The sequence below is a fragment of the Tachypleus tridentatus genome, unplaced genomic scaffold, assembly GCF_004210375.1.
Source record: "Tachypleus tridentatus isolate NWPU-2018 unplaced genomic scaffold, ASM421037v1 Hic_cluster_2, whole genome shotgun sequence".
NCBI classification, from domain to species: domain Eukaryota; kingdom Metazoa; phylum Arthropoda; class Merostomata; order Xiphosura; family Limulidae; genus Tachypleus; species Tachypleus tridentatus.
In genome coordinates, this window is record NW_027467782.1 from 39,686,986 (window position 1) to 39,708,343 (window position 21,358).

At 31.0% G+C, this 21,358-nt stretch overlaps 1 pseudogene across 1 annotated transcript in view; it reads left to right on the forward strand.

Moving 5' to 3' along the window:
• Positions 1–21,358, forward strand: part of LOC143242283 (WASH complex subunit 5-like) — a 72,003-nt pseudogene that overhangs the window by 18,621 nt on the left and 32,024 nt on the right. Inside the window, exons 9-14 of the transcript XR_013022577.1 lie at positions 120–233; positions 1,733–1,910; positions 3,672–3,794; positions 13,701–13,830; positions 14,078–14,212; positions 20,949–21,198. The product of XR_013022577.1 is annotated as a WASH complex subunit 5-like (transcript). The remainder of the gene's footprint in view (positions 1–119; positions 234–1,732; positions 1,911–3,671; positions 3,795–13,700; positions 13,831–14,077; positions 14,213–20,948; positions 21,199–21,358) is intronic.

Below are 21,358 nucleotides of genomic sequence, written 5' to 3' on the forward strand. Positions count from 1 at the left end.
ATAAAAGTTCTGAATATATTTCAGTTAATTTTAGAATGTATGTGAATGTAGTCACTATCTGTATGTAAAGAACAAATATGTTGTACACTTATTGATTAAGATACTTTTGTGTATTTCAGGTAATCAGCGTGTACATGGGAATGACAGTAAATCTGTTGGAAGCTTGGGATCCGTACAAAGCTGCTAAACAAGCACTTACCAATACATTAGATCCAACAAACATTAAGGAGCAGGTATCATTAAGTTTTGGTGTAAGGATGAGTGTTGAACCACAGTAACTGGCTTTGTTCTGGTCATTTCTGCCTAGGAACTCCAGACACTTCAAATATAGTTTGATAAACATTATTGTGTATAAAAACAAATTACAGTTCAATTTTGTGAAGACTAACACAAAAACAAGTTACAGTTCAATTATGTGAAGATTCTAACACATGAAAACACATTACAGTTCAATTATGTGAAGATTCTAACACATGAAAACACATTACAGTTCAATTATGTGAAGATTCTAACACATGAAAACACATTACAGTTCAATTATGTGAAGATTCTAACACATGAAAACACATTACAGTTCAATTATGTGAAGATTCTAACACATGAAAACACATTACAGTTCAATTATGTGAAGATTCTAACACATGAAAACACATTACAGTTCAATTATGTGAAGATTCTAACACACGAAAACACATTACAGTTCAATTATGTGAAGATTCTAACACACGAAAACACATTACAGTTCAATTATGTGAAGATTCTAACACACGAAAACACATTACAGTTCAATTATGTGAAGATTCTAACACACGAAAACACATTACAGTTCAATTATGTGAAGATTCTAACACATGAAAACACATTACAGTTCAATTATGTGAAGATTCTAACACAAAAACAAGTTACAGTTCAATTCTGTGAAGATTCTAACACAAAAACAAGTTACAGTTCAATTATGTGAAGATTCTAACACAAAAACAAGTTACAGTTCAGTTATGTGAAGACTGTAGCATATAAAAACGTAAGTATGGTTGTATTACTTGAAGACTGTAGCATATAAAAACATAGTGTAGTTTTATTATTTGAGGACTGTAGCATTTCTCCAAGCCCGTTCCCTTGGCTCTGGTTTCACTAGATAGTAGATAGGGACAGTGGGAATCTCGTTAATCCAGTCATGTGCTTCACGAATTAGATGATGAGGCATTTGGCTACCTTAAGAGAGTCATAATTACTCCTGCCATATACCTACGCTTTATATGGCATATAAAAACATAAGTATAGTTGTATTATTTGAAGAATATGTGTCATATAAAACATGCTTAGTTTCTAAAAAGATGTGTGATAATAAAAGATCTGATTTAATAACTAAACATTTAGAGATTTATAAAAATTATCCCAGCTTTCAGACCTTTATATTATTTTACTTACAACTTTACAATTCACAGTTTTCTGTAATGGATAGAGAACAGATATTTTGTAGCATGGTGTTGTAATATCACAGAAGATGAGATAAAGTGTACACATAATTGTTTTCTTTACACATAAAATGTGAAACAGATATCATCATTTGAGTTTTGAAACTGTAATAGTGAATTATTGAGCTAATAAAGATACATTTTCATTATTTTATTAACGTTAATAGAAATGTCTCTTAGTATACTTCAGTTTGTGTTAAACAATTATGGTGTACCCGTTGTTTGTACAAACATTTTTTCATATATATTTGTAATAGGCAGTTAAACATCAAACAAGGATCAACAAATTAATTCCACAAGTTCATCAGCTCTTAACGGAGGGTACTCTAGTGGAAGAAGTGGTTCTAGATAATGTCCCTAAATTGATGAACGTAGTTCGAGAATGTAATGTCACTTTGAGGTGGATGATTCTCCATACTGCATCATTGTCTCCAAGTAAGGTTTTTCTGGTACTGTTAATTTAAAAATAGAGAAAAGTTCAACATTCTTGGTGTAATTTTATCATTAGAATGGTGAGATATTGGTTCTTAAGTTACAATGTGATAGCATAGTCATCTGAAAGTTTTATATAAGATAAATTTTCACAAGTAAACTTGTGTGTTACATGGAAGAATTGTTTTTTTAAATGTGATAACATTACTGTCAAGAAGTTGTTTTTGTGCTAAATAATTTGTTTGATAATTGTAGAAAACTTTACATCACTGAGAGCTGGAAACACCTACATTTACTTTGATCAAGTTTGTAATGATTGTGGACTAGTGTACCTCAGTTGCTTTAGAATCAAACTTTTTTATTTGTGAAATTTTTCTTAGTCACTCACTATTAAACAGGCTGAATATATCATTTAATGAAGGACAACACAATGACAGAAGTGATTAGATATTTATCAAAATTCTGGAATGCATTTATTTCACGAATATGCTGAATTTGTGTATATTTAAAAACATAATAAATATATTATTAAATTTGTGTTGTGTTCATCGTATGTTCATGTAGTTTTGAACATTCTAATGACAACTCAAATTATCTAGTCTTAAACATTAATTAATTGTGGATTTCAGCTCATAAATTTTATACTTACCTTTATATGAAGTTTCAACTTGCATTAAGTTGAACCTTTGGCAAAATCAGTAAATGTTGACAACTGAATATCAGATGTTACAATCATAATACTGTGCATTGGGTAGCCTCTGTATAACTGTTTTATATTTTTCATAAAATGTAAATATAAATAAATACATTTTGTTTGTTTGTAATACCGAGGGTTGAATACATCATATTAAAACAGTTTTGTTTTACATATCCAAACTTGTTTTAATATGGTGTATTCAGCCCTCAATGGAATGGCAGATATCTGAGTTATATTTTGAAATTACTTGGTGATGTGTAGGTATTGTAGTACTATCAAAGATATTTCACTTTTGGGAAGGGTGTATAGCATTGTGAAGCAAAATATTCTTACACTCAAGTCATGGATACATAATTTCCAACATAGAGATATTCCTTATACTTAATGGTATTGGACAACAAAGGAATCTGAATCAATTTAAGACACCAAGACCATCAGAATGGGGGCACACATTAAGTTTTGAACAAATTAAAGTGGACAAAATATTCTGTCTTTTAACAGATAAGAATCAAAGAACACACAGATCTGGCAAAAGTTGTCAGTGTGTCCCAGACAACTGTAACCTATAAAAATTGTCACCTGGATAAATTATGCAAATTATGTGTACACAAGCTGCTTTCACAATGTGTCCATTAAGTTGTTACTTTAAGATATTCATGCTACTCGATACAAAGGCATAGGATGAGGTTTCCAGGTGCAGCATTTGCAAATTTATGTTGAATTGGGATGTTCAAATGGGTATTGTAAAACTGTCATGCTCGTACATTAGATGGATTATAGAAAACATGTCAGAATAAATGGTGTCCTTTGGACATAACAAATTTGTGATGAAGACTTTTGCAGTGGCATATATGCTGCATGATTCAGTATATAATGCATGAGCTGTTGTAGTAACGTGGACTGTATAACAATGTTCTAAGGCTCTAAAATTGTTTTAATGTAATATATTCATTCTCTATATTACATAATCTGTTTTGTAATTTTAATAAAATATCTGTTATTAGAAAATTATTCAAAACCCATTGTTTCTTTACAAAACTTTAGAAAGAATTATTACATTTTTCAAGGTGCTGAGGCCAACAAGTGTCGACAAGTTAAGAGATCAGGTGATAGCAGATAGTCGATACAACCCACTTCAAGTGTTTCAGCTTCTACTGTATACAGCACAGTTTGAACTCAAGATCAAAGAGGTGAGAAGTTTGTAATCTTTTTTATGTATCACTGATGTCGTATTTAACCCTTTGCAAGCAACATGTATACCCTCTTTTTTTAGACCTACACTCAAAATATATACTATAAAAAATTACCCACCAAGAATGGGGGGATTAAAATATTCTATCTTTCACACAGTTTAGATGCAAACATTCAAAATTACCACACATGTTGTGAACTTTGGGACATTATTGCTTGATGCTAGTGAAAGGTGATATGCCAAGCAGCTGTTATAACTTGATATTGACATCACCTTGATAATAAAAAAAATGGCACGAATCAGGTGATATACAGGTAATAATGCATTTATTTGTGTCAGTTGGACTTTTACAGTATAATTATCAAAGTGTGCAGTTTTAAACCAGAGTTGACAGGTGGAGAACTATCTGTTCTGACCAAAATTGTCCAAACAGAGAATGGTAACAACAATGACCTTGATTTGAATGGCATACTATCTGACCATCTAGGAATCCCTGAGTAGTGTACTTGCAAAGAGTGTCCAAAGGTCAGAGGAAAACTTACAGAACTGAATCATGATGGGTGTAGAACATTACACAAACAATTCATTACCCAGAACTGGATCATGATGGGTGTGTTACATTACATCAATGATTCAGTACCCTTTGTTTGTTCTGTGATGGGTGTGTTACATTACATCAATGATTCAGTACCCTTTGTTTGTTCTGTGATGGGTGTGTTACATTACATCAATGATTCAGTACCCTTTGTTTGTACTGTGATGGGTGTGTTACATTACATCAATGATTCAGTACCCTTTGTTTGTACTGTGATGGGTGTGTTACATTACATCAATGATTCAGTACCCTTTGTTTGTACTGTAATGGGTGTGTTACATTACATCAATGATTCAGTACCCTCTGTTTGTACTGTGATGGGTGTGTTACATTACATCAATGATTCAGTACCCTCTGTTTGTACTGTGATGGGTGTGTTACATTACATCAATGATTCAGTACCCTCTGTTTGTACTGTGATGGGTGTGTTACATTACATCAATGATTTAGTACCCTCTGTTTGTACTGTGATGGGTGTATTACATTACATCAATGATTCAGTACCCTCTGTTTGTACTGTGATGGGTGTGTTACATTACATCAATGATTCAGTACCCTTTGTTTGTACTGTGATGGGTGTGTTACATTACATCAATGATTCAGTACCCTTTGTTTGTACTGTGATGGGTGTGTTACATTACATCAATGATTCAGTACCCTTTGTTTGTACTGTGATGAGTGTGTTACATTACATCAATGATTCAGTACCCTTTGTTTGTACTGTAATGGGTGTGTTAAATTACATCAATGATTCAGTACCCTCTGTTTGTACTGTAATGGGTGTATTACATTACATCAATGATTCAGTACCCTCTGTTTGTACTGTAATGGGTGTATTACATTACATCAATGATTCAGTACCCTCTGTTTGTACTGTGATGGGTGTGTTACATTACATCAATGATTCAGTACCCTTTGTTTGTACTGTAATGGGTGTATTACATTACATCAATGATTCAGTACCCTCTGTTTGTACTGTGATGGGTGTGTTACATTACATCAATGATTTAGTACCCTCTGTTTGTACTGTGATGGGTGTATTACATTACATCAATGATTTAGTACCCTCTGTTTGTACTGTGATGGGTGTATTACATTACATCAATGATTCAGTACCCTCTGTTTGTACTGTGATGGGTGTGTTACATTACATCAATGATTCAGTACCCTCTGTTTGTACTGTGATGGGTGTGTTACATTACATCAATGATTCAGTACCCTTTGTTTGTACTGTGATGGGTGTGTTACATTACATCAATGATTCAGTACCCTTTGTTTGTTCTGTGATGGGTGTGTTACATTACATCAATGATTCAGTACCCTCTGTTTGTACTGTGATGGGTGTGTTACATTACATCAATGATCAGTGCCCTCTGTTTGGACTGTGATGGGTGTATTACATTACATCAATGATTCAGTACCCTCTGTTTGTACTGTGATGGGTGTGTTACATTACATCAATGATTCAGTACCCTTTGTTTGTTCTGTGATGGGTGTGTTACATTACATCAATGATTCAGTACCCTTTGTTTGTACTGTGATGGGTGTGTTACATTACATCAATGATTCAGTACCCTCTGTTTGTACTGTAATGGGTGTATTACATTACATCAATGATTCAGTACCCTCTGTTTGGACTGTGATGGGTGTATTACATTACATCAATGATTCAGTACCCTCTGTTTGGACTGTGATGGGTGTGTTACATTACATCAATGATTCAGTACCCTTTGTTTGTACTGTGATGGGTGTGTTACATTACATCAATGATTCAGTACCCTCTGTTTGTACTGTAATGGGTGTATTACATTACATCAATGATTCAGTACCCTCTGTTTGTACTGTGATGGGTGTGTTACATTACATCAATGATTCAGTACCCTCTGTTTGTACTGTGATGGGTGTGTTACATTACATCAATGATTCAGTACCCTTTGTTTGTACTGTAATGGGTGTATTACATTACATCAATGATTCAGTACCCTCTGTTTGTACTGTGATGGGTGTGTTACATTACATCAATGATCAGTGCCCTCTGTTTGGACTGTGATGGGCGTATTACATTACATCAATGATTCAGTACCCTCTGTTTGTACTGTGATGGGTGTATTACATTACATCAATGATTTAGTACCCATTGTTTGTACTGTGATGGGTGTATTACATTACATGAATGATTCAGTACCCTCTGTTTGGACTGTGATGGGTGTATTACATTACATCAATGATTCAGTACCCTCTGTTTGTACTGTGATGGGTGTATTACATTACATCAATGATTTAGTACCCATTGTTTGTACTGTGATGGGTGTATTACATTACATCAATGATTCAGTACCCTCTGTTTGGACTGTGGCAGGTGTATTACATTACATGAATGATTCAGTGCCCTTTGTTTGTACTGTGATGAGTGTATTACATTACCTGAATGATTCAGGTACTGAATTTGTACTGTGATGGAGGTATTACATTACCTGAACGATTCAGTGCCCTGTGTTTGGACTGTGATGGAGGTATTACGTTACCTGAACAATTCAGTGCCCTCTGTTTGGACTGTGATGGAGGTATTACATTACCTGAACGATTCAGTGCCCTCTGTTTGGACTGTGATGGATGTATTACGTTACCTGAACGATTCTGTGCCCTCTGTTTAGACTGTGATGGATGTATTACATTACCTGAACGATTCAGTACCCCCCTGTTTTTTTAGAATTGTTTATGATGACAACAAGAACAGCATTAGTGATAGTAATAATTATGAGCAAATCATGAGTTGAGATTTGTATGTTTGGCTGCATATAGATATGTGGTAAATTAGGAGAAGGAAACAGAAAGCCAGTCCCTTCTTGTGTAGTAAAAACTATCAGGAAAGCATCCAGCATCAGATGGCGTATATGAAGGATTCTATAACATTCTTCATGAATTATTTTAAATGCTAGCTATGGTAGTGAAGTTTTCTGTGTGGGTAAACTCATCATTTTATGTAAAAACATTTATAACATTTGTGGATTATGAATTACATTTTGATAACCATTAACATTTAAAAAAACATGTCAGAAAAAGATACTCAGTTTTGAGATTTTATTGATACAGATTGTTGTACAGTACGTCTTGCTGTCCCTTTGTAGTCCACAGTGGTATTTCTCTTGTGAACTTACAACACAATGTATGATGCTTCAAATTTACTTCTCATAAAAAATGTTACAAAACTGAACTAATATAAGGAGGTCCATAATTCATTGTTGTATTGTTTCTTCTATAACTATTACCTTCACAAACATAATTTAACCATTGTTGCTAATAAAACTAATTTGAAGTAGCCATCATATTATGCTTATTGAAAAGCTATCTGTAGACATAAGTATGTTATGATTAGTGTAATGGGTCTAATGATTCGTATCTAATCCACATGATATTTTTCTTTGATTTAGTTTGACAGTTATGTCACATAAAGTTGAATAGGTTATAAAGTGTTGTTTATTCCAACAGATACAAATTCACTGGTAACTATATATTAATATAATATTGATTTACAAGTGTTCAATATTTTTGTATAAATAGTTTGTGACAACTCACCTCTGTGTTGTTTATTCCAACAGATACAAATTCACTGGTAATTATATATGAATATAATATTGATTTACAAGTGTTCAATATTTTTGTATAAATAATTTGTGACAACTCACCTCTGTCTTTTGATGTTTTATATTTCTTTACCCTATACTTTTTAGTTTTTTTGTCGTGGTTGGTTGTGAGAAACAATGGACCTAAATAATCAGTGATGTCGAGAAAACCCACTTGTAGAGAAATATATATATATGCAAAAACGGCTCGTTTTGGTTGAGAAAATATTTTACATAGAAGAGCGAATAACGTTTCGACCTTCTTTGGTCATCGTCAGGTTCACAGGTAACTGACCGGAAGCTGACCACATGTTTGGAAGGGGTTGTGTAACAGAGTGTCGGAATGTAGAGGGCGGTGTTAGATGTTTGAATATATAATTTTATTTATTTTATTATATTAATATAGGTATAAAGGCTTTCCTTTATATTGGTTTATTTTGGGTTTAAGTTGTTGTATAAGTAAGGCTTCTTTAATTTTGTTTTTGTTTATGTTTGTTTCTTAATTTAGTATTTGAGTGTTTTTTATGGTTATGTTGTGTTTATTTGATTTGCAGTGTTCGAAAACGTGTGAAGGTGACTTTTATGTTCTTTGAATCTGGTTTCCATTTTTCTACTTGTTTCTCCAATATAGAAGTCGTGGCAGTTATCACATTGTATTTTATAAATAATGTTGGTGTGGTGTTTGTCAGTGTAGTTTTTACACAGTATAGACCTCAGTTTTGTGCCTGGTTTTTGAATAAATTGGTATTAACTGGAATATCATATTTTGTTATTAATTTTTGCCAAATGTTGGTTATTTGTTTGCTGATGTCAGGAATATATGGTATACAGCAGTATATGGTTTTGTGGTTTTTTGATTCGTGAGGTATACTTACTTTTGTTGGTTGATTTTGCTTTCTGTCTAGGTGTGTGCGTATAATGTTTTCTACGGTTTGTGGAGGAAACTTATTGATGTTGATGAAGTATTGTTTTATTTTATCTAATTCATCGTTAATTTTGTCTGGTAAGCATAGTTTTATGGCTGTGTTTATTTGGTTTCTTAGTATGTTGAGTTTTTGTTTCATGTGCTGAGTCCCAAGGAATGTATAGTCCAGTATGGGTGATTTTTCGGTGGATTTCTGTTTTGAATTGTGTGTCGGTTCTTGTAATTTTGAGGTTAAGAAATGATATTTGATTGCTTTCTTCCTGTTCACATGTGAAGTTAATGTTGGGATGTATAGAGTTAATGTGATTGAAGAAATTAAGTATGTGTTCTGTAGATTTGAATCCCGCAACCGTGTCATCTACATATCTGTACCAGTATAGTGGTGGATGTAATGTTGTGTTAATTGTTTGTGTTTCAACTTGTGTCATAAAAGTATTGGCTAGAATTGGTGATACTGGGTTGCCCATGCTTGGGCCATTTGTTTGTATATAGTTGTGGTTGTTGAGCATGAAGTTTGTCTTTATTGTGGTGAATTCTATGAGGGTTGCTAATTGGTTGTTGGGAATGTCTATAGATGGGTTATGGTCTTGGATATAGAGTTCTAAGGCTATTTTGCAGGCTTCAGTGGTTGGAACTTCTGTAAAGAGGGATGTAACATCGAAACTGGCCATTAATGCTGTATGATTAAGTTGATTTAGATTAGACTTGAAATTAAAAGAGTCTTTGATGAATGAGCTGGCTGAAGTTACATATTTGGAGAATGCCCATGCTATGTATTTACCAAGATTGTAATTAAACGATTCATATGTGGACATTATTGGTCGTAATGGACAATCTGGTTTATGAGGTTTGGGGATGCCGTATATTTGTGGTGTGCGTGAGTTGGTTTTACGTAGGTAGGAATAAAGTGTTTGTGAAATTGTGTTGGCTTTTTTCATTTGTAGTAGTAATTTGTTCAGTTGCGTCTCGTGTGTCTTTGTTGGATTTGTGTGTATTGGTTTAAATTTGTTCGTGTCTGATAAGATGTTATTCATTTTTTGGATGTATTCATTCATGTTCATTATGACTATAGAGTTACCTTTATCTGCTTTTAGAACTTTTATGTTTTTGTCTTGTTTTAGGTTTTTAATGGAATTAATGTCTCTTTTTGTAAGATTGTTTTTTAGTTTTCTGTTTTGTGAAATTATGTTGATGGTTTTGTGAGAAAATTCTTTGAAAAAATCGTTTAAGATGTTGTTTTTAGGTGTTTCTGAAAAATATAAATTTTTTAATTTTACCTGGGAAGTTTGGCTGTTGGATGTCAATAAAATTATCTAAGTTGTCTTCTTTCTGTTGGTTGATTTTGGTTGTTTCCTTGTTTTTGTTTTCTGTAGAAAGTATCACAAGTCTCCTGGCTAGATCTTCTAAACATGTTTTGATTTCTATGGTTGGAATGTACCTAGGTGCTATTGCGAAGTTGAGTCCTTTGTTCAGTAGATGTATTTCGTCTGTGTTTAATTGTCGGTCGGATCTGTTAATTATGAGGTTAGTCAACGGTTTGTCGTGGAGTCTTTTCTGTTGTTTGCATCTTAGTTTTTTCTTGTGGCAGATCTTTTTGTCTCTGTCATTCTTAGTATTGATTTGGTTTATGTTTTGTTCTATAAGTCCGTAAATCTCTGGTTTAATGCAGCATGCCAGTTGATGGTCTAGGTTCATTTTTTGTTTTTGTAAGTCATGTAGTTCTTTGTATTTCATGTTCAACATGGCTTTAAGTAGTTTTTTCTGTAAATTTTGGATAATGTTTGTATATTTATTAAAATTTTTTGAAAGTTTTACCTTTACAAAATTAGGGGTTAGTTGTTCCTTTCTACATTGTTGAATAAAATAGATGTCATTTCTTCTATTGATAATTCGTTGGTTTAAATTTCTTTGTTTCTTAACGATTGTGTGAGCATGTACTGTTAATAGTGGTGTACGATGTGCTAGTTCAAACATAATGGTAACAGGTAAGTTCAAATATACTGAGATGACCTGACGATGACCGAAGAAGGTTGAAACGTTGTTCTCTCTTCTACGTAAAATATTTTCTTAACCCAAACAAGCCGTTTTTGCATATATATAATGGACATAAATGCCTCAGAAGACAAAAATATCCTTTTTTTTTTTATATAAATGTGGTGAGATCTCATATTTGGGATCAAAACAAAATGTTCTTCAAAATTATCTTAACATGTTCATGGCATTTTACGTGGTAAGTTCACAAGTCTTAGCTTTGCAAATCATAACATGATTTATCTGGATTATTCCAAGATGAACTGACAAAAAGATAATTCTGGAGAGGTTTTCTCAGTTTTGCTACAACCAAGACCACAGTAAGTAGGCATTTTGTTAAGAGTTAAGTCAAACATATGCAATCATAAGACACATTACTCAGGAATAAAGTGTACCTCTAAAGAACAATTTAATAATGTGTACATTACACATGCTACTCGGGAATAAAATGTACCTTTAAGGAAAAGTTGTATAATGTGTATGTTACACATGTTACTCAGGAACAAAGTGTACCTCTAAGGAAAAGTTGTATAATGTGTATGTTACACATGTTACTCAGAAATAACGTGTACCTTTAAGGAACAATTTAATAATGTGTATATTATACATGTTACTCAGGAATAAAGTGTACCTTTAAGGAACAATTTAATAATGTGTATATTACACATGTTACTCAGGAATAAAGTGTACCTTTAAAGAACAATTTAATAATGTGTATGTTACACATGTTACTCAGGAATAAACTGTACCTTTAAGGAACAATTTAATAATGTGTATAAATTTACATGTTACTCAGGAATAAAGTGTACCTTTAAGGAACAATTTAATGATGTGTATGCGTTACACACCTTACTCAGTAATAAAGTGTACCTCTAAGGAACAGTTTAATGATATGTCTGTTGCACACCTTACTCAGGAATAAAGTGTACCTCTAAGGAACAGTTTAATGATATGTATGTTGCACACCTTACTCAGGAATAAAGTGTGCCTCTAAGAAAAGTTTTATAACAGAATGTCTTATATTTTCTACACATGCTCATAACATTGTATTGACAGCTGATTCTAGTTTTGAGGCCTGATATTTTTCTGTTGATACAAAAGCTGTTTACAGAATGTTCACTGAAGTAAAAACATGTTATTGTCATGAGGATAAGGTTTAACACACTAACTCCCTAGGAGTACTGAAAGGCCATTTCTAGTATACAGTAGTAAAGAATTGTTGTGTGAACTTATACGTGATTTGTAACTGCATTTCATCACTTTGATATGAATCATAAGATGTTCAGTAGCATTACATGTGTTTACCCTAACATCATCTGAGACTTACTACTATGGGATTGGGGACAGTGTAGAACCTACTGTTAAAATCGTCAGGAATGATTGGTCACTTGAGTGTTACAGAGTGATAATTTGTTTGGTATAGGTACTTAGGAGTCAAATGGTTCTTTAAAATTATAAATAAGAATAATTTGGTATGACTGTTTATTCATTAAAATATTAGGTTGAGGAATAATTCGTGAGCGTTTTTAAATAATTTCATTCAAGCATTACATGCAAGACTATACAATACTTCAATGCATGAACACATTACACCCAAAACATTTATTATGATACTTTATTTCATGTAATACCTAGGTATATAGTATGCATTGTTTTAAACGAAATTGCAAGAAATTAAATGCGAAAAGCAGATGGTGTCGAAAATGCTCGATTTTGTCCACTTGACATTCCATTTAATGAGCTGAAAATGAAAGCAAAAATTAAAGACATATGAAAATCAAACACACCATCTATTAGAGCAAAAAATTATCTACCAAATGACATGAAATATTTTATGAAAGCATTTCATTTATGAATATATTTTTTAACTTGAAAAACGCTCACGAATTATTCCTCAACCCAATAATATAATCATGACAGCAGTCTGTCATGTAGTCTGTCATGATTATATTATCATCTTAGTTGTGGACAGTTTGTTACTAGTTCAGATGAAATTGTTAAAAATTGTATGGACTGTGTATATATATATATATACATATCCTAAAAGGTAAAGTTATTTGGACATTTAGGGACTATATATATCCTATAAAGGTGAAGTTACTGGGACTTGTATGAACTATATCTCCTATCAAAGTTAAGTTATTAGGAATTATGTGGACTATAGATCCTGTGAAGGTGAAGTTATTAGAAACTGTATGAACTAAAAATCCTATCATGGTAAAGTTATTGGGACTTGTATGGACTACATATCCTGTTGAGGTGAAGTTATTAGCAATTGTGTGGACTACACATCCTGTCGAGGTGAAGTTATTAGGAACTGTATGAACTACATATAAAAATACCCTCTCGAGGTTATGTCGTAAAGAGTTTTATCAATGTATTATCTGTTGGGGTAAAATAATTAGCATTTTACACCTGTCAAGTTGGTATTTTAGAGATCTATGACTTATTAATAACGGAGAGATAGTGGAATTCTGGTGTTAATTTTGAAGAAACAAAACCTTTTTCTTTTGTGTTGAGTATTTTATGGTTTGTTATTTTTCTGTGTATTGAGTAATGTTTTTCCTACAATTTTTAGCTAACCAGTTGCTTCTCCCCATACCTTGGTGTTGGAAAAATATTATGTATGTATTGACTGGTATTATAGAACAGGTTTCCATGAATGTCTCCTATTATTTATGGATAGGACCACAAAATAAAACAATTCTATTTTGCTAAATTGTTTTTCAGATGTTCAAACAGTTGCTAGCTGACAAACAGGACAAATGGAGTCATTGTAAGAAAGAAGGAACAGAAAGACTGAGTGAGTTAGCTGACGTTTTCTCGGGCACCAAACCACTTACTAGAGTTGAAAAGAACGGTGAGAATAAATGTCAGTTCACTGGAAGTCTCTTGTTTTATTCACACGAACATTTTAATGTACCAGTTACGATTAAAATCATAATATACATAAGATTTAGTTTATTTGGATGATTAGATGAATTTCATTTACTCTCATTTGCATTATCGTAAATATTTCAAGATTTGTGCTAGTTTTATCATTATGTTACACTTATTGCTCTTCTTAGAAAATTAGTTTGTGGCAACTTTAAATATCTAATTTTTAGAAAATCTTCAACACTGGTTCAGTGAAATGGCCAAACAAGTAGAATCACTGACTTATGAAGATACTACTGCTACGGGTCGGAAGATGGTTCAGTTGATTCAAGCTCTGGAGGAAGTGAGTACTTTAAGTAGTTTAGGTTGGAAATTTCAACTTGTTTATTATATCAAAAAGGTGAATTTGAGAATCATTAGGAACTCGAGAAAAGTGTCTTAATCATATGTAGTTTAAGATGTGTGGAGTGTAGAAATAATAATTCCAGATTTAGTGTTTTAAAATTTATATTTTGTCACTTTTTAAGACTCTAGTATGATTAAATAAAACAATGAAAAAGGTAAAAAAAATTTTTTCAATTTTTGCACAGATGAGAAGTGTCCTTATAAACTACCTTTCCCTAAAGTAGAGTTTTATATTTTTTTTTTTAGAGTAAGATTTACTTCCCTTGTGGTTTTCCTTATATTTCTCACATTTTATTTGTAAAATATCTCATTCACAATATTTTTTGGCTTTACATTTGAGAAACTGCTAATGAAACTCAGTTTTGAAAATGGCTACAGGCACTGTTTTAAATACAGATTATTACCTTGTGTCATTATAATGTCATTGTTTTAAATACAGATTATTACCTTGTGTCATTATAATGTCATTGTTTTAAATACAGATTATTACCTTGTGTCATTATAATGTCATTGTTTTAAATACAGATTATTACCTTGTGTCATTATAATGTCATTGTTTTAAATACAGATTATTACCTTGTGTCATTGTAATGTCACTGTTTTAAATACAGATTATTACCTTGTGTCATTATAGTCATTGTTTTAAATACAGATTATTACCTTGTGTCATTGTAATGTCACTGTTTTAAATACAGATTATTACCTTGTGTCATTGTAATGTCACTGTTTTAAATACAGATTATTACCTTGTGTCATTGTAATGTCACTGTTTTAAATACAGATTATTACCTTGTGTCTTTATAATGTCATTAAAGTGATATAATAAGAAGAATGGTCTTTAGTGGGTTTATACAAGTTTTGAACAACTTACAAAGCTGGGAATTGTTTAGTGTTTCTTTAAACTTTATTTCAGTTTTGAAAATGATTCAGATTAAAGTAGGACAAAACATCACGTAAACCTAGTTAAGTTGAGAGTACATCAGGATATTCTGATGGCTGACATTAGACTCAAATCATTATTTATTGAATGTTATTGTTAAGATTATCACATTTACAAAAGTAAAGAAACATTATTTATTGAAAAGAAATTATATTTATTTAAAAACATATTACCAAGCCTGGTCTGACCCACATGTAACATGTTATAATATTGGTCACTCATAAATTGTTGTCACATTATATGGTGTATTTTATGTTTGCTACAATGATCAAAATAAAGTTGCAAGAAAAATATATTAGTTATTTCCATTCAAGTTGAAATTAAATCTATACATGTGGAATGGAAAGATTTCATGAAATTAAATCCATACATGTCGAATGGAAAGATTTCATGAAATTAAATCCATACATGTCGAATGGAAAGATTTCATGAAATTAAATCCATACATGTCGAATGGAACGATTTTATGAAATTAAATCCATACATGTCGAATGGAACGATTTTATGAAATTAAATCCATACATGTCGAATGGAACGATTTCATGAAATTAAATCCATACATGTCGAATGGAACGATTTAATCAACAATAAAAAACTAATAAAGAGAGGAAGTGTTTTGATTGTTTTTCTGAACACTTTCTCTCAACAAAATTTTGGAAATTTTCATAATGTAAATTATATGTCATTTAAAACTTCAACTAAGTACTACTAGGTACTATTTGGTAAATTTTGTTAAGTTTTTTACAATTTACTTGGGTGTTTCTACTTTATAAGGGTTAAAAAACATTAATGATGTGTCAGTTGTACCCCTTCCGTCTTCCATACCCACCTGAAAGTGTATTTAATTTAAAGCTAAGGAATGTTCAGTTTATGTAAGATCCATAAGGTGTGGAGTTATTTATATAATAGTTCAGTATGGTGTAATTGGTCTAAATGCCTGGAAATGTTTCTGTAAACTTACTATAATTTAAGCATTTTTAATATTACATCATGGTTGTATGTACAAATGTAAACATTCCAAATGTAGGCTACGATGGTTTAGTTTGTTCTAGTTAGTTCAAACTATACAGAGGTGATATAATGATCATGTTACTTTACTAAAAAGATTAGGTAAATCTGTGAAAGTCTCAGCCATTAAGGAAATACTTCACAATATATGTGTATGCACACTAATTTCCAGGTAATTTCATCTAATACTAAAGCATAATGTTCTCAAAAATTGATTAAGTCTGAATTAATTTTTTCACAATCATGTGGCTCTTTTATGGAAATGATTTGCTAAATAATGGGTGATTTTACTTTAGTGTTAACTTTTCATGCAAAAAAAAAGAAGTTATCAATTACTGTAACACCTTGAAATAACCTCATTAAAATGTCATATCATTAAGTCCAAAATAATTATTCACTACTGTAACACCTTGAAATAACCTCATTAAAATATCATGTCATTAAGTCCAAAAGAATTATTCACTACTGTAACACCTTGAAATAACTTCATTAAAATATCATGTCATTAAGTCCAAAAGAATTATTCACTCCTGTAACACCTTGAAATAACCTCATTAAAACATCATATCATTAAGTCCAAAAGAATTATTCACGACTGTAACACACTGAAATAATCTCATTAAAACATCATGTCATTAAGTCCAAAAGAATTATTCACGACTGTAACACCTTGAAATAACCTCATTAAAATATCATGTCATTAAGTCCAAAAGAATTATTCACTACTGTAACACCTTGAAATAACCTCTTTAAAACATCATATCATTAAGTCCAAAAGAATTATTCACTACTGTAACACCTTGAACTAACCTCTTTAAAACATCATATCATTAAGTCCAAAAGAATTATTCACAACTGTAACACACTGAAATAACCTCATGTAAATATCATATCATTAAGTCCAAAAGAATTATTCACTACTGTAACACCTTGAAATAACCTCATTAAAACATCATGTCATTAAGTCCAAAAGAATTATTCACTTCTGTAACACATTGAAATAATCTCATTAAAATATCATATCATTAAGTCCAAAAGAATTATTCACGACTGTAACACCTTAAAATAACCTCATTAAAATGTCATATCATTAAGTCCAAAATAATTATTCACTACTGTAACACCTTGAAATAACCTCATTAAAATATCATGTCATTAAGTCCAAAAGAATTATTCACTACTGTAACACCTTGAAATAACTTCATTAAAATATCATGTCATTAAGTCCAAAAGAATTATTCACTCCTGTAACACCTTCAAATAACCTCATTAAAACATCATATCATTAAGTCCAAAAGAATTATTCACTACTGTAACACCTGAAATAATCTCATTAAAACATCATGTCATTAAGTCCAAAAGAATTATTCACTACTGTAACACCTTGAAATAACCTCATTAAAATATCATGTCATTAAGTCCAAAAGAATTATTCACTACTGTAACACCTTTAAATAACCTCTTTAAAACATCATATAATTAAGTCCAAAAGAATTATTCACTACTGTAACACCTTGAAATAACCTCTTTAAAACATCATGTCATTAAGTCCAAAAGAATTATTCACAACTGTAATACACTGAAATAACCTCATGTAAATATCATATCATTAAGTCCAAAAGAATTATTCACTACTGTAACACCTTGAAATAACCTCATTAAAACATCATGTCATTAAGTCCAAAACAATTATTCACTTCTGTAACACATTGAAATAACCTCATTAAAATATCATGTCATTAAGTCCAAAAGAATTAATCACGACTGTAACACCTTAAAATAACCTCACGTAAATATCATATCATTAAGTCCAAAAGAAATATTCACTACTGTAACACCTTGAAATAACCTCATGTAAATATCATATCATTAAGTCCAAAAGAACCATTCAATACTGTAACACCTTGAAATAACCTCATTAAAACATCATATCATTAAGTCCAAAAGAATTATTCACTATTGTAACACGTTGAAATAACCTCATTAAAATATCATGTCATTAAGTCCAAAAACACTATTCACTACTGTAACACGTTGAAATAACTTCATTAAAATATCATATCATTAAGTCCAAAAGAACTATTCACTACTGTAACACCTTGAAATAACCTCATGTAAATATCATATCATTAAGTCCAAAACAATTATTCACTACTGTAACACACTGAAATAACCTCATGTAAATATCATATCATTAAGTACAAAAGAATTATTCACTACTGTAACACCTTGAAATAACCTCATTAAAATATCATGTCATTAAAAAAAAAAACTATTCACTACTGTAACACCTTGAAATAACCTCATGTAAATATCATATCATTAAGTCCAAAACAATTATTCACTACTGTAACACACTGAAATAACCTCATGTAAATATCATATCATTAAGTCCAAAATAATTATTCACTACTGTAACACCTTGAAATAACCTCATTAAAATATCATGTCATTAAGTCCAAAAGAATTATTCACTACTGTAACACCTTGAAATAACTTCATTAAAATATCATGTCATTAAGTCCAAAAGAATTATTCACTCCTGTAACACCTTGAAATAACCTCATTAAAACATCATATCATTAAGTCCAAAAGAATTATTCACGACTGTAACACACTGAAATAATCTCATTAAAACATCATGTCATTAAGTCCAAAAGAATTATTCACGACTGTAACACCTTGAAATAACCTCATTAAAATATCATGTCATTAAGTCCAAAAGAATTATTCACTACTGTAACACCTTGAAATAACCTCTTTAAAACATCATATCATTAAGTCCAAAAGAATTATTCACTACTGTAACACCTTGAACTAACCTCTTTAAAACATCATATCATTAAGTCCAAAAGAATTATTCACAACTGTAACACACTGAAATAACCTCATGTAAATATCATATCATTAAGTCCAAAAGAATTATTCACTACTGTAACACCTTGAAATAACCTCATTAAAACATCATGTCATTAAGTCCAAAAGAATTATTCACTTCTGTAACACATTGAAATAATCTCATTAAAATATCATATCATTAAGTCCAAAAGAATTATTCACGACTGTAACACCTTAAAATAACCTCATTAAAATGTCATATCATTAAGTCCAAAATAATTATTCACTACTGTAACACCTTGAAATAACCTCATTAAAATATCATGTCATTAAGTCCAAAAAAGAATTATTCACTACTGTAACACCTTGAAATAACTTCATTAAAATATCATGTCATTAAGTCCAAAAGAATTATTCACTCCTGTAACACCTTCAAATAACCTCATTAAAACATCATATCATTAAGTCCAAAAGAATTATTCACGACTGTAACACACTGAAATAATCTCATTAAAACATCATGTCATTAAGTCCAAAAGAATTATTCACTACTGTAACACCTTGAAATAACCTCATTAAAATATCATGTCATTAAGTCCAAAAGAATTATTCACTACTGTAACACCTTTAAATAACCTCTTTAAAACATCATATAATTAAGTCCAAAAGAATTATTCACTACTGTAACACCTTGAAATAACCTCTTTAAAACATCATGTCATTAAGTCCAAAAGAATTATTCACAACTGTAATACACTGAAATAACCTCATGTAAATATCATATCATTAAGTCCAAAAGAATTATTCACTACTGTAACACCTTGAAATAACCTCATTAAAACATCATGTCATTAAGTCCAAAACAATTATTCACTTCTGTAACACATTGAAATAACCTCATTAAAATATCATGTCATTAAGTCCAAAAGAATTAATCACGACTGTAACACCTTAAAATAACCTCACGTAAATATCATATCATTAAGTCCAAAAGAAATATTCACTACTGTAACACCTTGAAATAACCTCATGTAAATATCATATCATTAAGTCCAAAAGAACCATTCAATACTGTAACACCTTGAAATAACCTCATTAAAACATCATATCATTAAGTCCAAAAGAATTATTCACTATTGTAACACGTTGAAATAACCTCATTAAAATATCATGTCATTAAGTCCAAAAACACTATTCACTACTGTAACACGTTGAAATAACTTCATTAAAATATCATATCATTAAGTCCAAAAGAACTATTCACTACTGTAACACCTTGAAATAACCTCATGTAAATATCATATCATTAAGTCCAAAACAATTATTCACTACTGTAACACACTGAAATAACCTCATGTAAATATCATATCATTAAGTACAAAAGAATTATTCACTACTGTAACACCTTGAAATAACCTCATTAAAATATCATGTCATTACGTCGAAAAAAACTATTCACTACTGTAACACCTTGAAATAACCTCATGTAAATATCATAATTTTGAAAGTTAAAAATAATGAATCATTTCATATCAGTTTTATAACTTTTAAGTCAAAAAACAGAACCTATCTATATGGATTATATTATAGTGGTACCATACTGAGCATTATACCATTATTCTTATATTTACTGTTGGTTGTATAAATGTTATGTGTAATATAAGAATCACTAGATAAATCATCTTGTGTCAGCTTCATAACTTGATCACTGCAACTTTATACTGTACTATGTTCTTAGTTTCACAAAATCTTGAAACTGATAACTTCCTATAAATGATTCCATTTTTGCTTTTTGAAGATAATGGCACTATTGTGCCTGTTGTATTATGTTTTGCTGACATGGCAGTAATAAATGGACAAATCTCTGATTCAGTTGGTATGACAATTCTATTGGGTTATCTTCCAGTAAGATCTGGATGAACAGTTTAACTTAATTGCTGCACTTAAACCATCAAGTTCACAACATCAACATTCAAGCATGATTGCTACATTATTTTTCTCTACCAGTTTTCTGGAGAGTAACATACAAATTAAACAATTTTTAACGGTCACGCGTAGTTTTATCCATCACATGCTTCGTACTATTAACATTAAGGAAGAAGTGTTAATCACTTTACATATTGTAGCTGATTTGTCTTATGCCTGGGAACTCATTGATAGGTAAGCCTACTTTACAATTATCAGGAAAAGAAATTACTGTAAATATTTTTGTTTTACAACTTATTTCCATTTAATATTTTTGTACGTTAGATACAGCTGGATAAAGTGAAATTACTAATCGGTTAATCATCGGATTTGTTATTGATTGGTTAGATTCAAC